Source organism: Sus scrofa, chromosome 3, assembly GCF_000003025.6.
Source record: "Sus scrofa isolate TJ Tabasco breed Duroc chromosome 3, Sscrofa11.1, whole genome shotgun sequence".
In the NCBI taxonomy this organism is placed as follows: domain Eukaryota; kingdom Metazoa; phylum Chordata; class Mammalia; order Artiodactyla; family Suidae; genus Sus; species Sus scrofa.
The window spans coordinates 66,706,705-66,730,423 of NC_010445.4; the positions used below are offsets into that span (position 1 = coordinate 66,706,705).

General features: G+C 36.4%; 1 protein-coding gene across 2 annotated transcripts in view; it reads left to right on the top strand.

Annotated features, from left to right (window-relative positions):
* The window catches only part of LRRTM4 (leucine rich repeat transmembrane neuronal 4), a 756,267-nt gene that overhangs the window by 578,055 nt on the left and 154,493 nt on the right, over nucleotides 1-23,719 (top strand). The window lies entirely within an intron of this gene.

Genomic DNA, 23,719 nt, shown 5'->3' on the forward strand with positions numbered 1-23,719 from the left:
AATGATCTACTTAAATTCAATGTTAATGCAAAGTGAAATAATAAGTGGACCTCTAAGGGAGCCAAAAAGTCATGAAATTCATATCTGGAAATGCCCTTTCATATTATGTAGGTCATTATTTATAAATAAACTGAGGATGAGATGTTAAATATTTTCAAATGCCATGAAAATTTACCACATCTCCATATTCCCAGTCAAATATTCCTTTGATCACGTATAAATTGAAAATATACATAGGTTATGTAACCCCACTATTCAATGAAGATAAGTGGGAGGAGAATCTTCTGTTACTTGAGTGGCCTATTTGCAACTAAATTTGACTTTTATAATGCCAAGGGAATAGTTTTAGGCATATTTAGTTTTGTAAAACAAAACAAATATTTTTTCATTAATAATATATTTAAGCAAATTTAATTTGCATTTTTTCTGTTCTTAACTTTGAAAAAGGCTTGGAAATTTCTTCACCTCGTAATGTTCATGTCATTTCTATACTGATAGCAGGCAGCTCTTAGGTGAATGCTCTGAAATACTTGAATACACCAAATGACAGTCTTGCTAAGAAATAACCCTGATAGTCTTAGACTATTAATAATATACTTGGAGTCCAAGAGATAATACAAAGATTTATGCACTGTTTCTCTGTGGTTGCTTTTTAATTCTTAGCTGAGTTCGTTTAACAGAGGCACTAAAATTTTCCTCACCCTTGTCTTTGGTCAGCATGTCTATTCACTCTGACACTTGGCTTCATCTTTTCATCCTATTACATTTCATACTATCACTCCTTTGAATCTCAAGTCCTGACTCAAACCCTTGGCCCTACCAGATTGTAAACCCTTGACCCATTTCATCATGACAGTTCATTCATGAACTATGATGAATGCCTAGGCATACATCGAGGACAAATTGACATTTCTCTTGTTAACACGGTTCATGTGACTTAATGCATTATTTTGCTCAAAGATGGCATTCCTCCCAGGAATGAGGATGGAAAGGGGGCAATGGGAGGGTACAGAAATGTGATTCATCTCCTCGCTTGTTAAAGGAAGTTTCCAGGCTAGGGGTCAAATTGGAGCTACAGTGGCCCGGTTATACCACAGCCACAGCAATGCCAGATCCGAGCCACATCTGTGACCTACACCACAGCTCATGGCAATACTGGATCCTTAACTCACTGAGTGAGGCCAGGGATCAAATCCCCATCCTCATGGATTCTAGTCAGGTTCATTAACCAGTAAGCCATGAAGGGAACCCCCCACGTTTTCTTGAATGTAATTTATTAGATGATAATCTGTTCTTTCTGCTATTAACATATATAAATGAGTTATTCTCATATGGTCTGTGACACAAATAATTTTACAGAGCAAAAATGCCAAAGGTGTGTTTAAACAATAGTTGATACCAATAGCACCTCCAAAACCTTCCTCATAGATGCAGAAAGATCTACAGAGAATAACTTGGTTACAAAGACAGTTCAACGCTACATCTGCTTTGCTCCTTTGCCTTCCCTAGGCATTTCTTTGCTGAAATCCTCTGTGATGCAGACTGGATTCATGAAATTAGAAAACTAGGACTGTATATACACACTTTACAAAATAAAAAGGACACAGGGTGGAAATAAGACCTTTTATGATATAGATAAAACATGAAAATTTAAAACATTTTTATTTGCTTTACCTATTAACATTTTCAGTTATAATATTATAAAAGAGATTAATATTTTTCAAAAATAACTTTCCAAATAGCCTACCTGTTTGCATATAACTACAATCAAACAGTACAGCATTCTATGAACCCTTCCCAAAAAACAAAACAAAATCCACTTAGATTTTAAACCTAAAATTGTTTTAACAATTTGTTTAAAAATAAAGGAAAATATTAGAGAAAAATCCTGTCACTCAGAGTGCAGTATCTCACTTTATTCAGTGAAGTTTATTAATAGCTTATTAATTAATAATAACTATTAGTAATAACCTAGCTTATTAATTCACATATGAAACCACACCATTGTATCACATCACATCTCCCAAAACTCTACAATTAAAAGCAGTTATAAAAAAGCTGTTTCTAATGAAATTGTATGATCCATAATCAATAAAATTGTTCTAAAAGTTATTATAATTTGAGATAGAATCTTTATGAAAATTTATATTCTTTTGTCTTTGAAATGTCTTAAGACATGTCCTAACAATTTCATAACAATTTCTAAAATTGATCAGTATGATTCTTTGCCAAATACTTAACTTTGCCAGACAGGCCAAATGAAGCATTTTTGATTTGTCTAAAATATCAAAACTAATCTTTGTACTCTCTAGACTTGTCAATTATATGGAATTAGAAGTGAGGAATGTTAGTGGAAAAAAAAAAACCAAAGCTGTTGAAATGAACTGATGACATGCATGCGGCCATCAGCCAACAGAAATTTTCTTTACCAGAAATTATTTTTTAAAGATGCAAATTGGGAGGAAAAACTTATTGTTGGATATTTTTTAAATTCTGGAGAGGGAAAACACTCAGGAGAATATTAATGAAGTAGAGCCAATTAAAAGCCCTGAAGTGTTAAGAAAAAAAAATCAACCTTTTTTCCTTCTTCTTTTATTGCTTATAAGTGATTCATGGTTTACTCAAGTGGTATTAGACTTTACTTTTAAAAATACACAGTGATTTGATAAAATTAATTAGATTAACCTATCATCTTGCATAATGCATAAATTAAAAGGATTATTTGATACATAAACAAAATCAATTTTTTTTAAAAAATTAAAGATCCTTCCAAAAATCATAAATGAATGACCATCACATGGGTTTTTTGACACTTTTTCTATTATACAAATATAGGGAAATAGTTACCAAAGTGTTATTTTAAGAGTTTTTCGGAGTTCCCGTCGTGGCACAGTGGAAACGAATCCGACTAGGAACCATGAGGTTGAGGGTTCCATCCCTGGCCTCATTTAGTGGGTTAAGGATCCAGCATTGCCCTGAGCTGTGGTGTAGGTTGCAGACATGGCTCGAATCTGGCATTGCTGTGGCTGTGGCGTAGGCCGGCAGCTATAGCTCCCATTAGACCCCTAACCTGGGAACCTCCATATGCTGTGGGTGCAGGCCTAAAAAGACAAAAAAAAAAAAAGTGTTTCACTGGAACTTCCTAGAAACTCCATTTCCCCCTTGTTTAATAGCTAGTGACTAGATTGTGATTTGCATCATCTGATCACCTTCATGAATATTTTTATGCACACATTCACTAAACATAGATGTAATGAGCACCTGCTTTTTGTGATTCACACAACACATCACCTGTTTTCCCATGGAAGCGAGTGTGTGTTGATACCAGCTCACACCAGCTTACAAGATCTGATTCTGTACATTCCTTACCAACTTCGTGTTGATACCTTGGAATCAGCCATAGTGGGAATACATACTCTCAAAAATTTAACAACTGCTACAGATCAAGGTTTTTTTTTTTTTTTTTGTCTTTGTGCCATTTCTTGGGCCGCTCCTGCCGCATATGGAGGTTCCCAGGCTAAGGGTCTAATCAGAGCTGCAGCCACTGGCCTACGCCAGAGCCACAGCAACTCAGGATCCGAGCCGTGTCTGTGACCTACACCACAGCTCAAGGCAACGTCAGATCGTTAACCCACTGAGCAAGGGCAGGGATCGAACCCGCAACCTGATGGTTCCTAGTCGGATTCGTTAACCACTGGGCCACGACAGGAACTCCTGGTTGTTAAATGTTTACCAGCATAGCTAAGTGGATGTCTTGTAACCAAAAAAGATAGACACTAATTTGAGTTTTACAGATAAGAAATCTAAGATTCCAAGATGTTACTTTGACTCACCCTTCATCATCTGTCATGTATATAGTTGGATAGAAATGCAGGTTTTTCAGCTCAAAATCAATTATTTTTTCACTTTTCACCCTGGTTTTTTTCTCTGTATCCTTAATATACATGCATTTGTAAAACTTTACCACAGAGATAAACAATATTGGAAAATAATTTTTAGCTTGTTTGTCTACACACATACATACACACTATATACAGGCACATTCTATTTTATTTATTAATTACTATATTTAGCATATTAAATGTTAGTCACATTTTTGAAGGATCTCTCAGTGACAAGGATAGAAATCCAAGTTTACTGAAATCCTCATGAGATTTTTCTGTGGAGTGGAGTTCCATTTAAGGTATACTCTTACTTTGAGAGCTGGAGCCCTGATATAAAGTAATCACTGGTAAAGCAACAGATGAGTATTATCACATCCCAGCCACTGACTTAAAGATATTATTTCTCAGCATAGGCGTAACAGAGTAGAGCAGACTATTACCAATATATTTTAAATTTCTGCCTTCGGTATTCTAGTAGAGAGGAAAAGTGTATAAATTTGCAGTGAAGGGTTAATTTGTCATCAATTTTCCCAGAAATGTCATGACTGCCTCTAAAGTTAGTGTTTCTAGGTGAGCTAACAAATACCCAGCAGGGATAAGTCATTGATTCTGACACTAATGCGGTGCTGAGAAATTTACTCCCTCTTTATTTATTTAAATCATCAGTCTCTGATCCGGTCAACACCTTGCAACTGAAGAGAGATTTATCTAGCAGTCATCAATCAATACAATGGATACTGCTAGTACACCAATGGATCAAAACCTGAGGATTTTTATTTCAAAGCATGATATTCTAGAAAGAACGCAATTATTAATACCAGAAGCTAATTTTAGTACTAAATTCTAAAAAATTAATAAGCACTCCTCTCCTTTTACCTACTTCAATTCCTCCAATTCTTTTTATCATCATTTAATTTTACTTGGTAGTTAAGTGTGCAAAACTTGATTCTTACCATAGTAAATAGAAAAATGATTAACTTTTTGGGTAAGTAGCTATTCATAGAACACTGTGAACATAAAAAAAGAATGCTTATATTTGGATATAGGAAAGCATTTTATTTTATTTTATTTTATTTATTTTTGTCTTTTTGCTATTTCTTGGGCTGCTCCCGTGGCATATGGAGATTCCCAGGCTAGGGGTCTAATTGGAGCTGTAGCCACCGGCCTACACCAGAGCCACAGCAACACAGGATCCAAGCCGCATCTGCAACCTACACCACAGCTCATGGCAACGCCGGATCGTTAACCCACTGAGCAAGGGCAGGGACCGAACCTGCAACCTTATGGTTCCTAGTCAGATTCGTTAACCACTGCGCCACCACGGGAACTCCGGAAAGCATTTTAAATATGTAGCAATTGTCAGGTTTACAGTAAAATGAGATAACATACAATTCTTTTGCTTGAGAAAGCATATCTTTGTCATTGACAACTCACAATGATTACTTTGATATGAAATTCAGATGAAAGGAATTTATGTTATTTCACAGATTATCAAAGTGCACTGTTTAGATATATCTATTGTAATTTATCATAAGTTAACTTACTGTTGGTTTCAGTGTTATTTATCTTATTGGCTAAGGCTTGTGCCCACAAAATTAGGATTTGAGGAATTGAAGAAAATGCAAGTATTTTGAATTATTTTTTCTATATGGACTTCAACTGAATGTGTAAAGTTTTATCATTTGAAATTAATTCCTTTAAGCCACATATTTTCCTGTCTTTGCATATGTGTGTATACATATACACATATATATGTGTATATAGAGAAAATATGCATGTGGTATATTTATATCCCCGTGCTATTCCAAAGTAGAGGGTTCCTATGAAAACTTTCATTAAGCCAAAATGATATGAAGTGAAGAAGCAATCTTCTTTTTTGTAGAAGCAGAAATCACTTTTCAGATTTCCTTTGGTTAGGAAAAGCAGGTACCAATGTAGGTCTGTTTTAAAAGCAAAATAGCATAAAGTAAACTTTCTAAAAGAGGGATATACCTATATAGTATATGTGTAGCATGTATATGTATTCTTTTCCTCAAAGGGCAAACACTCCAGGGGATTAATATAGTGGTCTCTGACACGTTAGTATGAATTGAATTACTTCCTCTACTACCACTACTCTCAGAAATAACTTACAGCTTTCCTTTCTGAGAGGGTGTGACACTTTACAAAAATAAAGCCAAAAGAAGGAAGTCCTTGGATTTTTTTTAAAAAAGCTTCATCTAGGGAGTTCCCTTTGTGGCACAGCAAAAATGAATCCAACTAGTATCCATGAGGATGTAGGCTCTATTCCTGGCTTTGCTCAGTGGGTTGGGGATCTGGCATTGCCATGATCTGTGGTGTAGGTTGCAGATGCAGCTCGGATCCCTCATTATTGTGTCCGTGACATTGACTGGCAGCTGTAGCTCCAATTCCACCCCTGGCTTGGGAACTTCCTATGGGAAACCTATGCCATGGGTGAGCCCTAAAAACAAAACAAAAGTTTTATCTGCTTTAAAATTTGCCAGTGGAAAATTCTGGTTAGATCTTTCAGAAGTCAGTTTTAGAGGTCTATCAGGGCTTTTCAGACCTGGTAGTGAACTTTGGCATTATTCTAAAAGATGTCTTTATAAGAGACAACCAATGTTCAAAGTACATACTGATCCAAAAAAGGATGTGTCTCCCCTCCCTTTAAGGTCTTTCTTGTACCTGCTATTTCCATGAACACTCCTTTGTCACAATTTAGTACAGTGGTCACACCTAGCTATGATGAAGACAGGGGAATATCTTTAATATAGATGGATTGATGTCTAGATACCATTGGAGACTTTATTACTCAAGGAAAGAGTGGACATATGTTATCAGTGGGGGATAGCAATTCTCTCAACAATTGGTGCTAGGACCACCAAATAATGGTGGAGGCCCTACTCATATATGAACATTTGAATGTTAATTCATATTTTCAGCTAAGTCTAACCACTTGGGATATGGTCACATTTGGATGTAATGCCCCGTGGCTCAAGATACCTGTTTCTGCCTCAGTCAATATACAGTGTGTAAGAGGAACAGAACAAACACAGTAAAATTCACAAGGGGGAAAGGGGAGATGACATAGTAGTCACTGTTATTGCTGTGATCCATTCTCAGGTTAGAGTAACTGGAACCAAATATCTTATGGGGACATATTTTGAGTCTTAATACTATTCTTTCATTTACTAGCCTCTATTTTGTTATCTTTCTTTCTCTCAACCTGATTTAAAAAATACGTTTATACTGAAATTATTTGCTGGATTTTTGATGGTACTAATTAATTATAAGTCACTCACTCAAAGATTCTGGATCTTTCAAAAACTAAAAATAAAGTAAGACAGCTATCAAAATATCAGCTTTAAAGATCTGGCATTGCCACAGCTGTGGCCTAAGTTGGAGCTGCTGCTTGGATTCAATACCTGGCTGGGAAACTTCCATACGCTGTGGGTGCAGCCATAAGAAAAAAAACCCATATCAACTTTAGGGTCAGTACTTCTAGACTGAAGAAAGTGCATTGGACCTGAGGTGTAAATAGGGTTTTTATACTTTCCTCCATTTAATCAAGCTCTTACAATCCATCTGAGTAGACAGTGGGATCTATAGAGAACATATGTAATTAGCCAGCTGATTGGATTTTTGTTCATCCAAACCTGAGGGAAGGCAGGGACTATTCTGATCAATAAGACAGCTGGGAGGCATGAGGAAATGGGAGAAGGCAAAAGATCAAGAGGGAGAAAGAGAGTAAGACAATGAGAGAGAGAGAAGGAGAGATTGAGACTAGATTTAGGCATATTATTGGCACAGCAGGGAAACTTTTCCCATACCCATGAATCAAAAAAGGCATTGTCAAGGGAAAAACCAAAGAGAGCAGTACAACAAAAGACCAAAGCAAAAAAGGACATAGAAAATAAAGAAATGGCTTCCAATACACTGTTTCTTCATTTCACTACCGAACATGAGTTAAACATAATGTTGACAGCCATGAGTACTATTGCTAACATTTATCAAAGTATGCTTATATTTCTCCTAAAAAATGTCTGGAAGGTAAATGATCACTTCTGTTTATTAGCTTCCTTATTTATTTAATGGATATAGGAAAGATTGTCACATTAGCATAGGTTTTATACTTGATAAAGTAGTTTAATATGTTTTTTACCTAATTTTTATTTCCAAAGAATCTTTTTTTCTCTCAATTCTCTTCCTCTCTGTCTCTCTTTCTGCTCATTGATTTTGTTCCATATCCTTTTCCTTACAGAGATATACTGCTATAAAACAAATTTATGCAAATTCTTCAAACAAAAGTCTAATACTTTAAAAATCAAACAAGGTATACAAGTTTTAAACAATGTTGACAGAAATGATGTAAATAACACTAAGGCTTGAGTGAAAATTTCCTAGAAATGATTTGACTTCCATTAAGAAAATTATAAGAAAAAAGTAATTTTAATTTGTTTTAAAAATGGTACTTTATAATTTACCAAGAATTTACAATGATTTCTCCGTTATTTATCGTAGCATCTCTTAGGCAGCTCAATGGCACTGGTCATTATCTTACAGATTAGGAAACTAAGGACAGGAAGGATACATGACTTTAGCCAGAGAAGAACCCAATGCAGACTTCTCAATCTAGCCATCTGATTCCATGTCCCTGGCTTTCTCAACTCCAGCACGCTGAAGTCACTAGTGAAAAGGCACTCCATATGTCGCACAACATGCTATAAGATTGTCCAACTATTTTGAAGAAAATCTTTCAGAGAAATCAATGACCAAGAGAGAACTGCAGAAAGCAGATGGTGTCATCAGCACACTTCTGGTGTGGCATCTGCGGTTACTTCTGTGCCTCTAGATGTGATTGTACTTACATCAAAAGAGCCAATATGTGCAAAAAGAAAGAAAATAATAATAAAATAAGGGCAAAACTCTTAGCACAGTTACATTTACTAATTACAGAACTGCTGATAGATATTAACCAACTGTGTGGGGTGTGTGTATTTGTGTGTGTGTGTGGGGGGGGTGTCTGTGTGAGTGTGCATACGGGCACACATGCACTCGCCTGAGCATCAGCAGAGGCTTACCTAATGCTCAGTGAATGCCATAAAGATTGGAGACCTAGAGGCCAAAGGAGCCCCAAGAGACTCACCTAAAAATCACAGTAATAGAGTTGCAGTGGTAACCCCCTACCTAATTACAGATGGTGCTCAAGGCAAAATCCCATTAAGACAAGTTTTATGGGTTTGTTGCGGATTGGCTGTTAGAAATTACACCATTATTACACAGAGCCTGAACTCGAACAATACTGATCTGCAATCTCTCTGCTGAGAGATGATAAATGAAAAACAAAAACAAAAACAAAAACAAAAAAACACCAAGACAAACAAAACAAACCCTGCAAGTATTTCTCCAATTTAAACTGAATTTCATTCTTTAAAAAATGCTATCAATCAAATTAAAAAAAATAAAATTGACTCTAATTGCAATTGACTCATTTTTAGAGCTCAACTACAAAGCATATTCACCTATTTCTTTTCTATTCTTTATGAATGAACTAGTACACAAGACAAGATACGTGAGTTCCCTTTGATTTTTATTTATTTATTTTTCATCACACATGTCTAGGTTTATCAGCTGCCATTATACTGTAAGGAAGAATTCTCTCTTCCCTCCATATTTTTAATTTTTATTTTTTAATGTTTTTTTCCCCAATACAATTTTTTGTTCTACTCTACAGCATAGTGACCAAGTTACACATACATGTACACATTCTATTTTCGCACATTATCATGCTCCATCATAAGTGACTAGACATAGTTCTCAGTGCTACACAGCAGGATCTCATTGCTGGATTAGCAATGACTTTTATTTTGAAGCAATGTGTCAGAACACTGATGCTACAGCATGTGGTTAGACTCTGTCCTGTGCTCGATCCATGAGGGATTTACAGGGAGGGAATGCTGGGCAAATGTTCACTTTATTGTTGTGTAAAAAGGGCTTTGTTTTAAATTCCCATAGTCTGTGACCTGTTGAATTATGCTGGACTTCATGTGTAGTCTGAGAACTTAGCATATTTAACTTAATGTCGAGACTAGAAGCATGTCTACTCTTCTCACTTTTCCTAAAGTCTGTACTAGGACATTAAAATTTTCTCACCCTAATATCACAGGAAAATCTAAAGTACAAAAAACTAAGAACTAGAGCAGAGACAGCTTAAAATTCTTAGTTTATATTTCTTCCACCTGAATGCAACTCTGGTGGGTCAACAAACATTATCTATAAATGCCCAGACAATAAATGCAAATCCAGATTTGTGGACCATGAAACTATTGCTGCAACCATTCAACTTTGTCATGGCAGCATGAAAGCAGCTATAGATGATTCAAAACAAACAATTATAGCCAGTTTTAATGTGGAACTGGCTGGATGTATCCTATAAGCCATATTTTGCTAATCATTTAGTTCTTTAATACGCATATCACCTCTCCTAGCATGAGGGGACTCCAGGCCATCTCTCTATGAAGGCAAAGGAGAGACAGTTAACAAATAAGAGCAATCCACAAAGAAAAGCTTACAAAACACAACCTCTTTCTTCGTTTCATTAACATCTCTGATCCTTCACCCTATGGCCTAATCTTAAAGTGTTGAGCTCGAGCTTGCAGAAGATGCTGATCGTGTAGGCTTGTGCTTTTTTAAACGGACTCATTGAGTTAAAATGTGCAGTCAATAGTACTTTAAGGAGGTTTTTATTCAATAGAAACCTAAATCTATAATTTGATCATCTGCCCACTTTTGTAATGGACTCTTCACAAAAACCGTGTTCAACTCCCTCTAAAAGTAAGAGCTACTACAGTCACAAAACTTTCTAAAGTTTATGTTTAATTAAACATAGTATAGAGCCAATCACAGAAAATAGATTTAATACGATTTAACTTAAAGATAACCCTAACACATTCTAGCTTTTTGATTGTCTTTGCTTTTTTTTTTTTTCATGCTGTTAAGTCAAAAGGTGAAGGAAAATACTAAGAATTAAGTAGTGATTTTGACACACATTTTTATTCTTTAAATGGATTAAAGGTCATTCAGTTAGCTTGAAAAAGTGAGAAACAGTATTTGGAGCTACAGTGTTCTTTTTCTGCTCATCTAGAGGAAGGGTAAATTGACTTCTTGGCTGCCCATCTCAGCAGAGCCAGCAGCTTCATTCTATGCATTGAAATTATTTAAGGCATGACTGCCTTTAAAATGCAGGAACCCATATTTGCCCTCAATGTTCCAGTCTTTGATCTTTCACTACTGATTGTTCTGCATCATTAAAAATCCTCAAAGCTCTTCTGCTAGTAGCGGTCAGATCCACAGGCACACTGTAGAATTTGATCTTGAGACCACAAAATTAAAAGTCTTTACATCTCATCTTTTGGTCCTGCACTTGTTTAAACATATTCATAACACTTTGGAATGGCTTTTGCTGTTACTCAGTAAATTATACATTATACCACTTTTAATGTTTTAAATGAGAGAACTGACAGTCAAAATAGAGAATTCCAATTAACACTGAATTTTTATTTTATCAATATTTTAAAGGATTTTAAGCATCAGATATGAGGTGTGATCCTAAAGTGTGACTTTTGTCACAAACTCAAAATCCCACATCCACATGGCTCCTGTCCTTCTATTCAATTCAACAAACATTTAGTATGTGATTATTGTATATCTGATGTAAAGCTATAGAAAAGTTGGAAAGGCACGTTCTCTGCCTTCTAGGAGCATGAAATTTAGAAAAGCACTTAGGATATATGTTTTATAAAATTAGTCAGCTTATTTGAATCACTTTAGTGTAATCATTTTTCAAGAACAAGACCTTCACAGTAATAAATTATATAAGAAAGTACCTTTTATTACTTAGATTACAGGAGATTTATCTCTTTTTACCTGCTTAGTTTCACTATCCAAACTGTTTCCTATCCAAACTGTTGATAAAAGTGCTTTACACTGTTATCTCTCTTTACAGAGAGATATCAGTGCTTTAAAACTGAAAAATACAGGCGTTCCTGTTGTGGAACGGCGGAAACTAATCTGACTGGTATCCATGAGGATGTGGGTTTGATCCCTGGCCCCACTCATTGGCTCAGTGGGTTAAGGACCTGGTGTTGCCATGAGCTGTGGTGTAGGTCACAAACACAGCTTAGATATGGCACTGCTGTACCTGTGATGTAGGCTGGCAGCTATAGCTCTGATTTGACCCTTAGCCTGGGAAACTCCATATGCTGCAGATGTGGCCTTAAAAAGCAATAAATAAATAAATAAATAAATAAATAAATAAATTAGAAAAAAATCAGGGGATCTTGTCATGGCTCAGCAGTAACAAACCTGTCTAGTATCCAGGAGGATGCGGGTTAGATCCCTGGCCTCGCTCAGTGGATTAATTATCTGGCATTGCCATGAGCTGTGGTGTACATTGCAAAAGCTGCTCAGATCTGGCGTTGCTGTGGCTGTGGTGTAGGCATGCAGCTACAGCTCTGATTTGATCCCTAGCTTGGGAACTTCCATGTGCCGTGGGTGCAGCCCTAAAAAGACCAAAAAAGAAAAAGAAAAACTCTAGAGAAAGTAACCAAAACATTAGATTGAATCTGCAAACTGAGAAAGCATAAAGCCCAAATGAGAAAGCTAAATTACATTTATTCATTTGCTACCTCTCTAACTGTTCATTAATTAAGATTCCATTGGTTACGAAGGGAGAAACCAAAGTAAGCCAGTGAAGAGAAGACAGAGAAATATATTAACTCCTGAGATACATGAGTGTTGGAAAACCAAATCATAGGGAAAAGGGTACGTTCCTGAGTTGAGATTTACTATCAAGTCTTTTCCATTTCATCTTTGTCTCTGATTGTCTCTGGCGTAGCTCCATTACCTCTGATGCTTGACTTGTGGGAATCATAGCTATCAAGAGGAACAGTTTTCTACCATGGAATTTTTATTTTGGAGATGCCTTTACAGATTTATTAATCCCCTCAAGTTTTAAAACCCCAAAGAAGGAATCTAATTTGTTCAATTTGGGACAGTCCACATTCCAAAAAAAAAGTGAGACCAAAACAAATAAATTATGTTTATAAACACAATAGTGCATCAGATGGTCATGGAAGCATAACAGTGGGAGGGCTCCCAGGAAAAGTGTAAGATAACCACTGATAAAGAACTCCCTAGAAATCAACCACAAGCATACAAAGCCTAAGTACCAAAAACCGCTTAAGTATTAATATACATAAATGCAAATGCCATAAGTAAAATCACCACAAAGAGTTGATGATTTTTCAATTTGAATGCAGAAGTAGATTAAACAGATGTAATATGTTGTGTCTGCATTCATCATCTTGACACAAATTCATATACCTTTGCTTTGGTCTTACTGAAACTAGAAAGTAGTTTCATATTTTCATGAGCTTTTCTGAAGCAGGTCTTTGGGAATTTTAAGATATGTAGATACAATTGAGAGATAATTTCTTCTTTCCTGGTGAAACCACCATTATCATTATAACAGTTCATGAAAATGTCAACTGTGATCCAGTTCTCTTTTACTTCACCAACTCTTCAATAGTAGACAATAACGGGCCTTCATTAGACGGCGTGAACTAAAAATGCATATGTTATATACAAAATGTATTGGATCTAATAGAGAGTGAATCCCTACTACTGCTGGTTGGCAATGGTATAGATTTGTTTAAGAATTTTTTTATAAGACTATTACAGTGTATTTTATCCATATTTGAAAAATGAATGTTTAAGATCTTCATTAATCCTTTATAAATAACTTTAAATATTCTATATATAATATTCTATAATCCAATACTTGCTTAATGGAGAAACTTATAACCCTAAAGGAGAAAACAAATTAGCTTCCTCAATTTTTAAAAAGTAGAGCTTAGAACAAGTTCCCTTAGAATAATAATTCCTAAATGAAATCTCATATCTTTCTTGTTTGTGTGGACAGAGATTGGAAAGAACAGCCTTATAATAACTTGGTTATATTTCTGAAGGCCTCACAAACTGTTCATTACTTTAACAGTTTGAGGGTAAATTTGGCACCTACATTGAATACCATTGGAAAAAAGTTTTACTCTTACAGGATGATTACATTATAAATGTTTGTGGAAGAGTTTCTCCCCAAATATATTGCAAATACAGCTGGCTCTAATATAAGATGGTATGCATATTCCTAAAAATCACTGTGCTGTGCGGTTGCACAGTCAAAAACACAGGGCCTATGGGAAAAATGGGATTGAATCACAACAGTTAAGAATTTCATTAATGACATATTTAAGAAAAGAAGGGAACCTAAAAAAAACAGCAGCATGTTTTCACACATGGTTAATTGATTAAGAAATACATGAATATTGCCCCCCCCAATGGTACTTTACCTTGAAAATGGCCTAAGGTTTGTTTGTGGATGTGGGCATCAGAAACTATATTTGTTTTCTATTGCTTGCATAATAATCACCACAAACTTCATGGCTTGCAATACCACCCATTATTTATCTGGTGGTTCTCTGGTCCAGGCACAGCTTTGCTGGATTCTCTGCTCTGAGTCCCACAGGCTGAAATCAAGGTGTCATTTGAGGCTGTGATCTCTATTAAAGCTCTGGTCCTCTTCCACTACTGTGCTAGCAGACTAGATTTCCAGTTGCAGGATGGAGACATCAGCTCCTGGAGGCCACACTTCCTCACAGGCAGCTTACAACGCGGCTCTTTGCTTGGTCACAGCTAGCAGGAGAGGAGCAGCAATACTTCCTTCCACCTCTGACCTTGAAGCCCTCTTTTTAATGGGTCACATGATTAGGTAAGCCTCATCTAGAATAATCTACTTTAAATTCGTTCAAGTTAACTGATTAGGGAACTTAACTATATCCGAAAATGTCTTCACCTTACCATATAATGTGTCATAATTGAGAGAGATAGCCCATTGTCTCTGGCATGTTTTAGTGATTAGAGACAAGTTATATGTCCTTCCCATTCAAGAGAAAGGGATAATACAAGGACATGACTCACTGGAGGTCATCTTTGAATTCTACCTAAGACAGAACTGTTCCAGTTGTGAGTTACTATACAATGGTGGAGGAAAGGCTATATGAAATTGGATGAAGAGTTTTAACACGAGATGTAGATTAATGGGGATCATAACACCTAGTGAACTGAGGTAGCTGGTAGATGTTTGAGGGGTGTGTGTGTGTGTGTGTGTGTGTGTGCACGTGTATTTTATGTATTCCTACTCTCTGGCTCCATTCAACTGTGTGCAGTTTTCTGCATTCAGCTAGTGTTTCTCACAGATGAAATCATGCCTAAGCAAATGCAAAATCTGTATTATGTTCACATTATTTCTTAATATATCAGTCCTGTTGGGACTAATGTGCATTTTTAAAACAAACACTATAGAAGAATGAACTATACATATTTATCTTTCTGTTGTGTCTTCAATACCAAAAAGAACATTGGCATACAGTGGAAATTTTGTAGTACCTTTTAAATTAAATAGAATTGAAAGGACTTTGGAATTTGGGATAGATACACAAATGGGCTTTTGTTCAATCCATCAGGTCTTTGCTGAGTTGTGTTCACAGCTCCAATGAGCCAAAGAGAAAGAGAAATGAGATGACTATATGGTTTATCTACATAACGATGTACAGCTCATAGAGAACAAATGAGAAACAGTCAGGAAAATAGTGTAAAGGCAGTCTGGTGCCATTTGAATACCTGTGCTCTAATTTAAAGATAACCATTTTGACCTCGATTATGTGTATTTTGCCTTAGTTTTAAAATACTTGGTTTGGTATAAGTGAGTTTCTGAAAGTAAATGAGTTTCTGTAACAGAAACTTTCAGAAAACCATAAATGGTTTTGTGTCTGTCTCTAACTTGACCTTTTTAGAAAATGCTACCCAGGCATCAAGCAAGCTCCACTATAGTTAAGAAATTTCAGGAGTTTCTGTTGTGGCATGGCAGATTAAGAGCACAACATAGTGTCTATGACGTTGAGTTCGATCCCTGGCTTCACTCAGTGGGTTAAGGATCTGGTGTTGACACAAGCTATGGCATATGTTGCAGGTGTCACTCAGATCTGGCATTGCTGTGTCTGTGGTATATGTCCGCAGCTGCAGCTCCAATTGGACCCTTAGCCCCGGAACTTCCATATGCTGCAGATGTGACTGTGAAAAGAAAAAAAAAAAAGAAAAAGAAAAGAAAGAAAGAGATCTCAGTGTATTACCCTGCCCCGCACCCCAGTAGAGCTTTCCCCCCAGAAAGATAACCAGGAACCTAGGGGAAAACAGATTAAGTCAAAACAAGCTAAGTCAAAAATATTTTACACCTCTGTAACAGCAATATTAAAAATGCCTCACATGTGGACCACTCTATATTTTAAGAGTGTGAAAAAAACAACAAAGCATTCCCCTTTGAAGATCATTGGTGAACATATACTTAATCCAAGTTAGCACCAAATTACCATTGACATGACCAAAGATACATCAAAAAAGAATATTCCAATTAGCATTTGTGAAGTACAGTAAGGAAATAGCATCAAAACAAGACAAATTTGGAGTTCCCATCATGGCGCAGCAGAAACAAATCCGACTAGGAACCATGAGGTTGCAGGTTCGATCCCAGGCCTCGCTCAGTGGGTTAAGGATCCAGTATTGCCATGAGCTGTGGTGTAGGTCACAGGCACAGCTCGGATCTGGTGTTGCTGTGGCTGGGGCATAGGCCGGCAGCTGTAGGCTGTGGCTGATTAGACCCCTAGCCTGGAACCTCCATATGTTTCAGGTGCATCCCTGAAAAGACAAAGAAAAAAAAAAGCAAGACAAATTTGAGTATTTTGAGCAAAATACTAGTATAGTGGGACTTGGCTAAATTAAGCGTCAAATAAGCTATAATAATAAATGTGGAGAAAAAGTCTTCTAGAATATATGGGGTATATATGAGGTTGAGAAAAAAAATTGTGCTACACAGAAAAAATATAGGAAAAATATTAAGTGAGCAAGAAATGTAAGAATAAACATGATAGTAGGAATATATTTGTGAGTTATGGAAATAAAGGTCACTTTTGTAAATTTTTATCAGTGAGAGTGGGTGACTTCACAACTGGTTAAAACCACATAACAACTGAATGTTGCTTGCATCTAAAAGAAAATACCATTGGAAGATAATAGAGGAATGAATAATTGCACAAATAGATAAATACTAATGGAAAAAAATAATGCCAGTGACAAATATTAGAAAGTATTGGACAAAGCATAATTCTGATGAAAAGCATTCATATGTCATTCAACAAATATTGACATAGTACCTGCAGCAGCCAGTAGTAGAGCAGTGCTGGGTGTCTAATCTATCAGGTCCAGATAAAACACTTCGTGGTCTTATTTTCCCCTCAGCCAGCTCTTATTTACCAATCTGGTGGCCAGGCTTTATCACTCCTGTCCTTTCCTAAATAATCCTAGGCATCCAACATTTCTATCATACTGGTCATGGGAGTTATACTATAAATATTCTCTTGCTCCTCAGAAAAATCCATAATCAAGGATAAACATAATCTATGCTAATATGCTGATCTAGAAATTATAAATTTTGTTTGCCCATCACGGAATAAGTTAATTCCTGGCTGAACCACCCAAGCAACTGATTGGCAGATTAATCCTCTGCCACTATAACTAAAGCTATTGTAAAACCTCAGAAATTTTAAACATTTTAAATAAGCTTAGGAGGAAAATAATTAACTTTAAACTATTCACAATAGCCAAGATGTCGAAAAAACCTAAATGTCCATAAACACCATATGATATCACTTATATGTGGAACCTAAAACATGGCACAAATGAACCTATCGACAAAACAGAATAGTCTCACAGCCAAACTTCTGGTTGCCAAAGGAAGGGAGTGGGATAGACTAGGAGTTTGGGGTTAGTAGACACAAACTATTACATTTAGAATGGATAAGTGATGAGGTCTTACTGTATATATAGCACAGGGAACTATATCCAATCTTTTAGAATAGAATATGATGGAGGATAGTATAAGAGAAAGAATGTATATGGGACTGGGTCACTGTGATAGACAGCAGAAACTGGCACAACATTGTAATTCATCTAAAAGAAGAATATTCAAAGCAAAAAATTAAAAATATGAGACAATCAATTAAATTTAAATGCTGAGGAGTTCAGAAATATTACAGAATTATTTTTTAAGTTTGACGATAGGCTTGTGGCTATATTAAAAATGTATCATGTACAGACTCTGTAGATACAATGACTGTTAAGATTTCCTTCCACTGATAACTGAGTGAGAGATTTTGAGGGATTTGATAATTTTTCTTCTTATATATGTTTGATATTTTCCATGACAGAGATATAAATAAGCCCCATGCCAATGAGCACACCTAGTACCCAGATTTTAGTTTCCAATGTCCTTTTTGATAAAAAGACCCACATCTCCTTGCACAAATGGTAGATTTCAGGGCTGGGGCAAGAATATGCAAGATAAGCATGAAGCATCTTGTAGCGCCAGAGGTAAGGAAGTGCTCGAAAATCAAAACAATACGTCAAAGAGACACAGAAACATGAAAGAAACACAGCTCCCAAAGCTGGAACAATTTGAGCAATAAACAAATAATATGACCTATAGTGTAAAATAAATTTCCATGCATCTGACATAAATAAAAGATCAGCTAGATAAATGGGAGAAAGAGGCACATCTCCCAAATGTAAGAATTCTAATTCATTTATTTAACTATTACCTGTTCCAGGAGATGCAGCTTAACTTGACTGCACTAATAACTTGCTTTCAAAAGACAGGGTATGAAAAAAAGCAGGGGTGAGAGGTATAAGTACTGTGGAGAAATATGGCAAACATTACCTTTGCCAGGTGACCAGGGGTCACTTTATCCGTGATAAGTCATTTTAATAGAGTGTACACTTGATACAAGGTAACAAGAAGGCACCTCACCTTGGTAGCTTCCTACCAGAAACCCATGATCCTAGCTTAATCATAAGAAAAACATCAGACCAGTTCATTCTGAATAGCATTCTACAAAATACCTGAACAATGCTCCTCAAGACTATTGTCACCCAAAATAAGTCCAGCCTATAGTTCCCTGGTGGCCTAATGGTTAAGAACTCGGCCTTGTCACTGTTGTGTCTCAGGTCACTGCTGCAGTTGTGAGTTCGATCCTTGGCCTGGGAAGTTCTACATAGTGCAGGCATGGCAAAAGAAAGAGTCAATTCTGAGAAACTGTCATCGCCAAGAAAAGGCTAAAGAGGGATGATAACAAAATCTCATGTGGTATCTTTGGTGGGAGCCTTGCGCAGAAATAGACCATTAGGTGAAAATTAGTGAAACCTGAATAAAATATAGAGTTCAGTTAACAGTTTATATGGGGACTGGCTCAATTCTGGCAACTCCATCATATTAATGGGGGAAAAAGGGTAAGTGGTATAAGGGAAGTCTATACTATCATTGCAACTTTTCTGTAAATCTGACTAAATCTATTTTAAAGTAAAAAACTTTATTTAAATTCAAAAAAAAATCAGCATTTTCCGTTGCGGCTCAGTGGTTAACAAACTGGACTAGAATCCATGAGGACACAGATTCGGACCCTGGCCTCACTCAGTGGGTTAAGGATCCAGCTGCGGTGTAGGTCACAGATGCTGCTCAGATCATCCCACATTGCTGTGGCTGTGGCGTAGGCCGGCAGCTGTAGTTCCAATTTGACCTCTAGCCTGGGAACCTCCACATGCCATGGGCGTAGCCCTCAAAAGCTGAAAGAAAAAAAAATCGGAGAAAGACATTAGGAAAATTGTTTCAAATATATAAATGAATTAAAATATGATAGATATATGACCTAGAATAATGGTGTTTTGGCAAATGAAGTGGAAGGCAAAGACCATTTGTTGAGAAATGAAGCACCATGGGCTGTGCTTGGTGCTTCATTTTACATACCATATTTTATTTGTTGCTTTTCTATTATTCTACATTTAGACACACAAGAAAACACCTCTAAACCAACAAACCAGCTCCAAATAGCAAGCAGCTGAGTCTCCTAAATTACAAATAAATCAAAATGACAACTTTTGAATGTCATTAGGGCCTACATATCACCAAGTGTGACAAGTATGAAAATGAAGTCTTCTCCAGGTTCTGAAATAAATTTACTAAAACCTCAATGTCATTCTTTCACGCAGGCAAAAAGCCTTCAGAATTTTGTAGGAAACTAAACTTTTACTTCCAAACCAGGCATTTGAGCCTGATTTTATACTGTCTATAGTCTAAAACAGTGCTGAAGGACTAAATGTATTGTGAAAGAAACTTCAGATTAGCTAGAATTTAAAGCAGCTTATCTGACACTAACAGGAAATTTCATCAAAGTTTATCTTCTTGAGGAAAAACATTTTTATTTTTATTGAAAATGAAGAGAAAAAAAGAAAAATGTGGAATGGCTACAAATTAACCATTCCCTTCAAGACTACAATGTCATAAGTATCTCCTGCAAAGTAATTTTTATTATCTATAGGTGGCAGAGAAGGATCGTGAATTGTTCTTTTGAAAGAGGTATGTGGTAAATTCTCATTGAAAAAAATAGAATTGAAAATTAAAATTCAAACTTCAATATATTTATTGGGAGTCCATTATGAAAAACCCTGGGCTGGGTTAATGGAAATAACATTTCAAGAAAATATAAACAAGCAAAAGTTTGAGTCTCTTAGAATTACAGCAATAGCAATATGATAGTTATTGCATCTACGGAGCACTGGACAAAGGACGAGAAAGAGACAATACAAGAAGACAGACCTTCTGTCATACTGATATTCACTCTAAGACTCAAATTTATCATAACGCATATATTTTTAAACTTCAAACTTCATATATATGGCATGTTATGGATTATATGCTGAATCAGTTAAGATCCATATAGCTGAACCAAAAAGAATATCCAAATAAAATAGTTTTAAGACAGAGTCTGAATAATATATTTCACACAACACGGTATTCACAAGAAAGTTGTTCAGAGGAGGCAAATCATAAGTTCAAAAATGTCAGGGCTCTTATTTATCATCTTCTACTTTTCTCTCAACTTTCCTTGCAGAGTCACAGAGTGGAAACTAGAGCGCTAAACATCAGGTCCACACAAAGCCATGTTCAAAGTGTACAAAAAAGGATTAGTTCAGAAGTCTCCTCATTCCCAAGAAAGGTTTGCCTTCAGTACTGGCCCTTGGAATAGTCCAGCTGCCTTTAAAAAATACTGTGTTTTGTTTTCTATACGTGAGGCCTTGAGCCATGAGGTGCCAGTTTGATCAGATTATGCTAAAACATGGTTTATGGTGAATGCTTGTTTATACTCTGGGGTTTGGGAATAGCTGAAGTCAGTCATAGAGGTGCTTACATGACTGAACAGTCCCCCTCTCCCCAAATACGAACCCTAGACGTTAAGGCTCTGATGAGCTGCCCCAGGTGACAATATTTTCCCTGTGTGCCATACATTGCTGCTAGGAAAATTAATCACGTAATATGCCTCCACTGGGGAAGGACATCTAGAAACTTGAGTGGTTTCTCTGAATTCCACACTTTGCATCTTTTCAGTATGCTGCTATGAACCATAGCCTTGCGTATAACAGCTTTTCTGAGCCCTGTGAATCTTTCTAGCTGAGGATTGACCTTGAGCGTGGTCTTGCAGATCCCCAGGAGAGTTGGTGTCTGACGTGGGAGGCAATGGGGACACCATTCTCTCTTGTGTCTCTTCTCACCACAGAGGCATCTCTTTCCCAGAGTTCCCATTGGAAGATGTCTTAATTTGTGTTAGTCAGAACCAGGTCCCAGGGCCACTCCTAGCTTCAACCGAAGTTAAACTGAGAATGAGGCAGTTTAACCTCTCTCATGTGAGGTAAGCTGTTATTAAGGAAAATGGGTCAAGGAAATGACTGTTAATTAGGCTGCCAAGAGTAATAGTGCAGATATTTCTGGTTTCTCTATATTTTTACATTCACCTCCTTCCCCTTCTTTGGTCAGTCTCATTTATTCCATCTACATTTTTGGATGGGGATGAGCCTTTAAGTCCCACACTTCTATGATTTATGTGATAAGCCAAACATATTCCCAGACAAAAGTTGAAAAATAAACACACACACACACACAAATAATGAACAAATGGAACATAAGGGTAAAATTCTGAACTACATAAAAAACTTACCCCAAACTGGGATCTAAATACGAACTGACAGAAAATGCAATAGTGCCATTCCATTGAAACACAAGTTAAAAAACAAACAAACAAACAAAAAACCTTAAGCATTAAATACAATTTAAAAACTGAATATTTGTGGCCAGTCTATTGCTGTTTTGTCATTTTAATGTTTAAGTAACTGGCAAAACTTTCAGAAATGGGTTAAAAAGGCAGGAATTTTTCCATTGTATTGCTTATATACTGGTGTGTTGTTACACCTTTTAGTATTTATTGTTTTGTCAACATAGTCTTGCTGCTGTTTTGTGAGAAACATGTGAAATATTAATCCTGGGAAATCAACCAACGCCTTGAAATACTGAATGATGTGTTCGGCCCTCTTCTCTGCCCCAGTGGAAAAAAGATGACATGTTTTACCCATTATTTTCAAGATTGCAAGCAAACTATCAGGCAGAAGGATTGGAAAACATATTTCCCCTCAAACTAAACTCTTACCAATACAAAAACGAGGGGAATGGAAGAGCAAAAACAGAGGAAGAAGAGGACATGAGAATCAAGTCTACTCTGCTTGGGTTACTCCTGAGACAAGACAGAGAAAACTTTTAGGGATACGACCGAGAATGGCACGAACTGGAAAGGAGAGTAAATCTGGAGTTCAGATTTATCACTTTTGACTCATGGTATTCCGCTGCCTTGCAGAGATGGGCGCATAGTGATATACGCACAATAAGATCTCTGAATTTTCTATGTGGTAAATGTTCTGGAAAATTATCCAACAGTTTTGGGTGAAACTGAGGGAAAAACAGAGCTCAGCAGAGAAAGTTAGGGCATCAAGTGGACATACATAAGTCATGAACCTCTGATTGAGAATACAAGGACTGCTTTCAAGAATGACAGTGCTATGAAATCCAATGCAAAAATAATTAAATAAAAATGATTTTGGAAAGTGTTCTGGGAATTCATTGTCAAAGGTCAGCAAACTATGCCCCTTGAAGCAAATCAAGCCTGCCTCCTGTTTTTGTGAATCAAAACTTAATAGAATATGGCCATGTTTATTCATTTAATTATTACCTATGGCTACTTTTACGCTACGATGGCAGAATTGAGTTGTTGCATCAAAGATTATATGGCCCACAAAGTTTAAGATATTTAGTATCTGGCTTTTTACAGAAAAAAAAAAAATTGGCCAACTTTTTGTCTACACTGAAAAGAATATGTTAACAAAGGGCATCAGTGTATGACACACCCCAATAAAAATATCTGCACAGTCCTTCATATCTACTGTAAATGTCTTCCTGTAGAGTTAGAGTCAACCTGAACAAGACAGAAGGGGAACTCAAATATGGGACTTTTATTTGGAGTGTGACAGGATTATGAATACCGTCTTGGCTCAAATTAGCTGACTTCCATTTATGTGGAAATACCTAGATGACCATGCCTACTAAGGAGCAAGCCAGCCTTTCACACCAGGGTTTCTGAACTAAAGTTAGTTCAGAAATATAGTTATATTTTTGCATGTCTGAGTTTTTTTGATCTAATATTTTGGGGTCATAATAATTTACCTCAAAACACCAAGGACATGAAATTAATGAGAGCATAGTGACTTTTAATATTTTAATTTTCCTCATT